At 42.3% G+C, this 9,427-nt stretch overlaps 1 protein-coding gene across 3 annotated transcripts in view; it reads right to left on the bottom strand.

Annotated features, from left to right (window-relative positions):
* The window catches only part of Zbbx (zinc finger B-box domain containing), an 88,647-nt gene extending 79,468 nt beyond the window's left edge, over positions 1–9,179 (bottom strand). For 2 of the 3 annotated variants that reach the window (XM_090338521.1, XM_090338504.1), the window contains exon 1: positions 9,127–9,179. The gene's annotated coding sequence lies outside the window, so the exon portion shown is untranslated. Of the gene's footprint in view, positions 1–7,335; positions 7,630–9,126 lie in introns of those variants that run through there. The other variant, XM_090338514.1, reaches the window with a different exon arrangement.
* Positions 9,180–9,427: the final 248 nt, after the last annotated feature.

Here is a 9,427-nt window from a genome sequence, read left to right on the forward strand (position 1 = left end):
TGCTAGTTCTAGGCTTGAGCTCAGGGCCTGCGCACTTTCCTTGGGATTTCTCAAGGCTAGAGCTCTACCACTTGAGCTTCAGTACCACTTCCGGATTTTTTCTATGTATGTGGTGCCCAGGTCTTGTGCATGTTAGGCAAGCACACTACCACTAGGCCAAACTCCCGGCCACATGTGAAAATCATTCTGTACCTAACAAGAATAAGCGGAAGGTTTTGAGGAAAAGAAAACAAAAGATATGTCTGGATATTTTGCTGAAAGGCTTCACACAATTCTAGAATTGGAGTAAACATATGAAAATTTCACATAACCAAATATGTTCCCCAGCATTGCTCCTTGAGAGGCTATCTCATGAATTCAATGATAAAGCATGTAATATATTATAATAATATATGACACATAAAATATAATGCATAACAAAGTCTTCATAAAATATATCTACAGCTAAAAAAATTGAATCTCTCCAAAACAAATCTTCACAGAAACAACTATCCCATTAAAAGATGCACCAAAGACTTAAAGAGAAATTTTTCTGAAGAAGAAATAAGAATAGCCTATAGACACATGAAAAAATGCTTAACATCACTAGCCATAAAAGAAATGCAAATCAAAACAACTTTGAGATTCCACCTCACTCCAGTTAGAATGGCCATGATCACGAAATCTAATAACTTATGCTGGCAGGGAAGTGGCAAGGAGGGATCACTCCTACACTGTTGGTGGAAGTGTAAAGTCATTCAACCACTATGGAAAGCAGTATGGCGGTTCCTCAAAAGACTAAACATAGAGCTCCCCTATGACCCAGCAATTCCACTACTTGGCATTTACCCAATCGTCCAGAAACAAGAACATACTAAACCCACTAGCACAATGATGTTCATTGCAGCACTATTTACCATAGCAAAGATATGGAACCAACCCAGATGCCCCTCCATAGATGATTGGATCAACAAGATGTGATATTTATACACAATGGAATTCTATGCTGCCATCAGAAAGAATGACATCACCCATTTTTAAGGAAATGGAAAGACTTGGAAAAAATTATATTAAGTGAAGTAAGCCAGACCCAAAGGAACATAGACTCCATGGTTTCCCTCATTTTTAATAATTAGTACAAACCTAGGACTCTCCTAGCAGAGAACTACAATAGCGCAAAACCTAGATACCTAAGACCATAGAGAATGAGGCTAAATGAAAGAATCTTCAGGATGTGGAAACAAGAGCTTTGTATTATGTGATTGTTGTTCTTAATGTACTATGTTATTTCTTGTCTCTTTTGTTGCCTTTGATTAATCTCATATTATTACAGTATCTGACTTTGTTACCTGGTATATTGTATATAAGTTTGTTTATAGGGAAGGGGGGAAAACAAGATGAGGGGTGGGGGTAAGGGGGAGGGAAATGGGGACCAAGACATGAGAAAGGATATCAATGTATGGGAATTAATGCACCCTCTATCTGGCAAATATCATGTAACCCTTCTATTAATTACAATAAAAAATATATGGAAAAAAAAGAAATAGGAAAGGGAGGGGGGAAACGAGATGATTGGGAGGGGTGGGGGAGGGAAATGGGAACAAAAACATGTGAGAAGTGATGTACCCTCTGTCTGGCGAATGTAACTGTGACCTCTCTATACATTACAATCAAGAAAAAAAATATATATATATAATGTATATACATACAGCATATTTCAGCCAGGAAACAAAGAATACCTTACCCACCTCTGACACTCTACTCTATGGAAAGAAATCATAATTAGGAGATCCCAGAATTAGGAGACTAAGAATTAGTCCTAGTATTCTCTTCCACAGGAAGGTGTTGGTAGTTTGCAATGTATATTTAAAAAACTGGAAGAGCTGGAGAGTTTCCAACACGTAGAAATAAATAAATGCTTGAAAATATAGTAATACCGAGTCCTACATTTCACCATTCTATACTGTATATATGTGTCACACTAGCCTTCTTGTCCTGCTAACCAATTTACCTGAATTTGATCATTAAGTACTGTACATAGTTATCAAACTCTCGTCTCTGCCACCTGAACATGTACAAGTATTATTATGCATCAATGTCAAAAGGCTGAAAGGATAAGAAAAATAAAATAAATGATTGTATGGCAGGAGCCACTATCAGTCTCTCATAGTAGATCTAAATTTTTGAAAGGAACTCATTCCAAAAATCAAATCTAACCCTGAAAGGAATGTTGACTTCCTTGAAGGAAATTCGGAAAAAAAATTATTCTTGAATATATTTTTTAAAAAATCACAAAAAGGTAATTTTGCATTTTAAACAATAGTTGAAAATATTTGCAATGCCAATGCAGTTTTAAAAAAAGAGAAAAGTGCATTGTTGGCTTCTTTGTAATTCCTGCTGCAAGCTCAGAAGCCCCTGGTAAATGATCTCAGTACAAGGAAAGCTCATAGATGCAATCGTGCTATTTGAGGTGTTCTCAGTAAAGGGAAGTTCTCAGACTCACCAAGTCTTGTCTCTGAAGGAGTGTCAAATAGAGCTAATGGTGTCCCAGGAATGGAAAATTAAGGAGTGGTATGTAATCAAGGAAAGAGAGGGCAGCATTCTCAAATGGAACTCCTTCTCCTCCTCTGTCTTTGGGAGTCCTCCTTGTAGAAATTACCTTTGTCTATTTCTCAGCAACCAGAAGCTATAAAAGTTGTCTCTACAAATCGCTAGCCAGATGGGGCTCAAAAGTACTGCGCATGGCATTTTTGTCTCTTTCTATTCTGGACTTCCGCTTGCATCTCTCCCCCAGTATACTGGACTCCAAACTACTTGTTTCTGTCCTGAAAATCCATAAGGTTATCTCATTCTCACTGGAAATGCAACACAACAAAAGAAGGCAAAAGTAGCCTCTCTGGTGCATCAGAATAATCTAAAATCCTCATTTCCTTTACACACTTCCATGTATGGTACAATTACATTTGAATGCACACAACACTCAAGGCAAGCTGATGTAGAATGACAGATCTTGCCTACACAAAAAAATGAAAGAGAAGTCTGTAGATCTCATTAGATTTAGATGATTCTGATTTATAACTCTGCAGGTAATGTGATTTGACCAATAAATGGTCTTATTCAGAGGGCATTTCACTTCACTGAATGCAATTAGAAAGGCCTCTTCTCAATTAAATGTTTTATCACATAAGCCAATTTTTTATGAAGAAAAAGTAGGAAGACTATAATTGTGAGTCATGCTGTTCTGCCTGCTCCTTTCGTAGAGCCAGTAGAGAATTAGTCACCTTTTCTTGAGACACAAAAGCTGTAACAATGTCACCAGCATGAATAGCCAAGCACAGAACTTTAGATACCTAATGAAGCCTGAGGGATACACTCATATTATGTAAACCTCATAGTTACTGCGTCCTTAGTTTACTCCATTTTCTTTCCCAATTAAATACCAAAAGATTAGCGATGATTTGGAAAACCTTCTAGCTTTCTGAGTCACTCAATTGAATTGTTTCACTGTCTTCAGCCCCATTTCTGCCCACATGGAGGCTTCTAATAAGACCCCAAATTGCCCATGTAATTGATGATGTCATTTGGGGAAAAGCTCAATCACCAAGGTAAGCTGCCACAGAATGGGGGTCTGGGAGAAGGATGAGGTGCATGCAGTCAGGGGTCCCCCTAGAAATGAACATGAGACCATAGGTAGGAGGAGAAGCTGGACAATCTACTACTTTCAGGATGAGACATTGACTGCAATTAAACATGATTTCCCTTTTCTTCTTTTGCCCTTATGGTTAATCTCATGTGGTAACTGTATCTGACTTCATTTCCTGGTGTGTTGTATATTCATTTATTTGTTTATTTGAAATAGAAAAGGGAAGAGTGGGGAAACAAGATGATTTGGAGTGGGTGGGGGAAATGGGGACAAAAACATGAGAAGGGGTATCAATGTGTGAGAGGTAATGCACCTACTACTTGGTGAATATAACTGTAACCCCTTATACATTATCCTGACAATAAAAGGAAAAAAGTTAATGATTAAAAAAACATGACTCAGGCCGGGAGTTTGGCCTAGTGGTTAAAGTGCTTGCCTAGCATGCACGAAGACGCAGGTTTGATTCCTTGGTACCACATATATAGAAAAAGCCGGAAATGGTGCTGAGGCTCAAGTAGTAGAGTTCTGGCCTTGAGAAAGTCCAAGGACAGTGCTCAGGCCCTGAGCTCAAGCCCAGGACTGGCAATAAAAAAACAACAAAAAAAAACAAAACATGACTCTGAACTAGCTGATTCTTCCAATAACTCAGATCACCTTGGCCCCTGCCCCCAAACAATTTTATTACCATAAATAAAGTGATTTTAATTTTTTCTTCATACATACATATATATGTACATATATACATATATATACCAGTCTAACTAGTAATCCTTGGATACAGTCCCATGTTTAGGTCATTAGGTGTCATAGATGGCAAGATGTCAAAGAAATGTGAAATGAAAAAAAAAATAATTTCATTAGAAGGATTGGCTTCAAACTATCAGAAGAATGCTAGTTTATCTGATTTTAATCTTTTCTTAAGTGAAAATACACTAGGAAAGGTATTACCAATGTATTTCCTTTCCTAAGTGAATATATCATATTTAAATGTTTAAAAATCTAAGGAACACTACATTGAGGATTAAAGCAGAATCTCTGCACAGACTGCTCACAGGCACACACCATCAACCCCACACAGTGCCATTTGGCAGGAAAAAGAAAAGAGGCAAATATATGGAAAATAGGAAGGAAAGACAGTCTTCATTTACAAGTGCCATGAATGCTTACACATAAAATACTATATAATTCAGGAAATGTCATCATAATTCAGAGGATGTCATCTCAAAAGAAGAAAGAAACACAAGCTCTAAGAAAATTAATATCACTGGAAAAAGTGGTGCTTCTGTAAGGACAGCAAACAGACCTCAATAGCTCACACTACCTGCTTTAACTCAAAATAAATGTGAGATCCACAGTAGAAAAACAATATGCAGACTGTTAGGGCAACTTTGAAAGACAAAGGGATTTGCTTCTTAATGCTTGGTACAATATTTCAGATACTCCCAAGTTTCCAGTCCTGTATCAGACCTTCACTTGTACCAAGTATGAGAACAGAAAACTGGACCCACTCTTACCAGTTGCAAATTGTCACAATATTAGGTTAGGTTCAATGTGCTTAGCTTCAACTGTCCCTTTTCTGTATTTCTTGGCCAAATTGGGAAAACTTCACTGATACCATTTCAAGTTCCAGGGAGGAGAATTTTCTCACTCAATCCTAGAAGAGCCCATAAACTTCTTGTTTTGCCAGTCCTTGGGCTTGAACTCAGAACCTGGGCACTGTCCTTGGGCTTTCTCAAGGCTAGCGCTCTACCACTTGAGCCACAGCACCACTTCTGGCTTTTTCTGTGTACATGGTACTGAGGAATTGAATCCAGGTCTTCGTGCATGCTAGGCAAGCACTAGGCCAAACTCCTGGCCCAAGTCCCATAAACTTCTATCAGCATTCTTCCTAACTCATTATTTCTAAGGAAAATTTGGAACAATAACTGAATCTGGATCAGGGCATTGGCTGGGAGAGATTCATAGTAAAAACTAGCTCTGTGTCCTCAAAGCCATAGTGACCAATGTATTGCTAAATAGCCCCATTTTTAAAAAATAAAAGATTGAGGTCACCTCTATCCCATCTCCCGCCCAGGGGTACTTACATTAAAAAAAAAAAATCTAAGGAACACACGAAGGAATATGCTCCTCAGCCACACACTTCATGCTTGAACAATGTGTTCAACTGGGCCAAGCCCACCAGCATAAGCCCTAAAGGGAGTCTGCTCATATGAGCTCCTGGCCTCGTTCATCCTTTCAGTCAGAGGAAATAGATATCCTAAACTCACCACCAAGTTTCAGGTCAAAAGACCTTTAAATGGGAATGAGCTTGAAGTCTGGACCAGAAAGATCCTCTTGATGTGCAGAGTATGGAAGTTTTCATATCTCTGACCTAGAAGCAACAGGATCTTCAAAGACCTCCAGAGGGTTCAAGGCTTGGGGAAAATAAAAGCCTTGGAAATTAACTAGCACACAGCATGGTTGCCCTGCCTCATTCAAACCTCTCCTCCTGTCTCTTACACCATGAGGACCCTTCCCTAGCTACCTCAAAAAGTTTGAACCACACACGGGTCAAGAAGTGTGCAATTATTACTGATTCCACACCAACAAGACTATGTATGACTGCAAACAACAATGAAAGCATTGAATGCCTTCTATATCTCCCTTTTATATATTTGTCCATGCCACATTTTTGCATACTATTACCCTGGCTATGTTCTTTGAGCATTTTAGGCATGCAGATGTTTAAGTTCAGTGGTTCTGGTGAAAAAACAGAATTCCTATTTTACTCCTTTGAAGACTTGAAATCTAATTACCTGAAATCTATCCACTTAAAATCGTTAAGTTATATCATAGAGGATACTTGAAGTGATCTTCCTTCTTTCTCGCTTTTATCTGTCATGCATAAAAAGGAAATTAAGAGGGACTTTGATATTACTTCCCAAAGTTTATAGCAATGTCTCAGTTATCACTGAGAGCTCTTGGGTACCAAATTGATCTTTCCAATGTTCGTCTCTACATTGTTCCTTACATCCAGTGGAAAAATAATTCCAAGTGGTCCTGTTTGGAACTGCAGGTTTTCTTCTAAGCATCCCAACCTTCTTGAGTCTCTTGCTTTATATTCCACAATGTGGCCCATTAAGTTTCACTTGCTATTCAATGCCCAGTTTGAAGGCTACCCTCTAGTGAAGATGTCTTCAGTCAAGAATGAGCTACTCTCAAAGGGTGCCATGTGTATGTAGCTCTTTTACTATGTATCTGCTGTCTTGTGTTCATATTTATTTACATCATTACATCATATACAAGTGCTGTTTTCCAAATTGAAAGTTCATTCTGCCTTTGATCCTTCAATCTTCAGCAATTACTACGATGTACACAGGGTACAATGCTGATTTTTTAAAAGGTGCTAAGTTGCTTTTCTTATTGCTATTAATTTGTTGTACGACCTGCTCTACAAAAAATTTAAACAAAAACAGCTGTTTCCTTTTTAAAAAAATCTGCTTTTATCTTGTTTTCAAGTATCCTATCAAACTAATTTACAGTCAACTAGTAATATATCACATCTGTTCTGTGCCAAATATTAACTACTGATTAACCAGGAGAAGCAGACCAGGTAAAATGGTCAATCCCTCTGAAGGTAATCTCCAGAGAAGGAAACAGGAAAAAGATCAAGCAGAAAATAATATAATCAAAAGAACTGTTCGTGTGCTGAAGAATGTACAGAAAGGACTTACTTTCAGGTAACTCATTTATAATAACTCTGGGAATCATGCAGGATGTCAGCTTGTATGACTCGTTATTAAAGCAAGTGGAGAACTTCTTAGGTCGCCATAAGTGTAGATTCAACCCTAGGTACCTTCCGTTCCATGAGACCTTTTTCTAACGAGACTTGCTAACTTTCTCGTTTGAAAGTCAGGCCAGTTATAACTATAATGGGTCGTATGTATCTCTAATGTCCATTTTGGACAGAAGGGGGTAAAATACTTCAGAATCGGGATTCCATATTCCTGAACTTGCCCAGAGTAGAGTGGAAGTGGGGGCCCGGAAGGCCGCAGAAAATGACAGGGAGGAGGAAAGGGAGGGGAACAAGGAGGATAACCCGGAGGATAACCCGGACTATAACAGAGAGGATGACCCAGCGGGTAACAGGAAGGATAACAGGGAGGGTAATAGGGAGGGTAACAGGGAGGGTAACAGGGAGAACAGGGAGGAGAACAGGGAGGGTAACAGGGAGAATGGGGAGGAGAACAGGGAGGGTAACAGGGAGAACAGGGAGGAGAACAGGGAGGGTAACAGGGAGAATGGGGAGGAGAACAGGGAGGGTAACAGGGAGAACAGGGAGGAGAACTGGGAGGGTAACAGGGAGAACAGGGAGGGTAACAGGGAGAACAGGGAGGGTAACAGGGAGAACGGGGAAGGTAATAGGGAGAACAGGGAGGAGAACAGGGAGGGTAACAGGGAAAACAGGAGGAGAACAGGGAGGGTAACAGAGAGAACAGGGAGAACAGGGAGGGTAATAGGGAGAACAGGGAGGAGAACAGGGAAAACAGGGAGGAGAACAGGGAGGAGAACTGGAAGGGTAACAGGGAGAAGAGGGAGGAGAACAGGGAGGAGAACAGGGAGGAGAACAGGGAGGAGAACTGGAAGGGTAACAGGGAGAAGAGGGAGGAGAACAGGGAGGAGAACAGGGAGGAGAACAGGGAGGAGAACTGGAAGGGTAACAGGGAGAAGAGGGAGGAGAACAGGGAGGAGAACAGGGAGGGTAACAGGGAGAACAGGGAGGAGAAGAGGGAGGAGAACAGGGAGGGTAACAGGGAGAACAGGGAGGAGAAGAGGGAGGAGAACAGGGAGGAGAACAGGGAGGGTAACAGGGAGAACAGGGAGGAGAAGAGGGAGGAGAACAGGGAGGGTAACAGGGAGAACAGGGAGGAGAACTGGGAGAACAGGGAGGAGAACAGGGAGGGTAACAGGGAGAACAGGGAGGAGAACAGGGAGGGTAACAGGGAGAACAGGGAGGAGAACAGGGAGGGTAACAGGGAGAACAGGGAGGAGAACTGGGAGAACAGGGAGGAGAACAGGGAGGGTAACAGGGAGAACAGGGAGGAGAAGAGGGAGGAGAACAGGGAGGAGAACAGGGAGAGTAACAGGGAGAACAGGGAGAAGAAGAGGGAGGAGAACAGGGAGGAGAACAGGGAGGGTAACAGGGAGAACAGGGAGGGTAATAGGGAGAACAGGGAGGAGAACAGGGAGGATGGGGGCCCAGCTGCCTCCCTCCGCCTTCTGCCTCCCTTGGTGTCTCCATTAGGTCAGGGCGGGAGAAGCTGCTGGCAGAACTCCCAGGTCAGGGCCTCTCCAGGCCAGGGCAAAGCAGGGCCTGCGGGCGACACCCCAGCCCAGCCCAGGGACCCTCCGTCCCCACGGCCCGCTGTGCGCTCCCACGGGCCGGACCCTCTCCGCGGCCGGAGCGGACCCCCACCCCACCCGAACCCACCCCACGCCTCCGCACACACAGTCTTCCGGCTCACCTGGACACCCTGGCCGTCCAGGGCAGCCCGGAGCTTCCGCCTCGGTCTCCTTGGTGACCGCGTCACCTCGTCGTCCTTGGCAACCACAACGCTAGGTCCTGCCGCTGTGTGCCGGCAGATGGCGCCAGAGAGTCCCGGGCCTGGGTGACAGAGGCAGGGACGCATGGACCAAGGAGAAGCATGGACAAAGACGATGTGTGAGTGAGTACACACGAGTACTCGCCCAGGTAGTCAAAGAAAGAGGAAGATTCAAGGCCACGGGGCGAGGAGCATTCCAAAAACAGAAGACGACGCTCGGTCT

The sequence above is a fragment of the Megascapheus bottae genome, chromosome 1 (assembly GCF_031878675.1).
Source record: "Megascapheus bottae isolate mThoBot1 chromosome 1, mThoBot2.hap1, whole genome shotgun sequence".
NCBI classification, from domain to species: domain Eukaryota; kingdom Metazoa; phylum Chordata; class Mammalia; order Rodentia; family Geomyidae; genus Megascapheus; species Megascapheus bottae.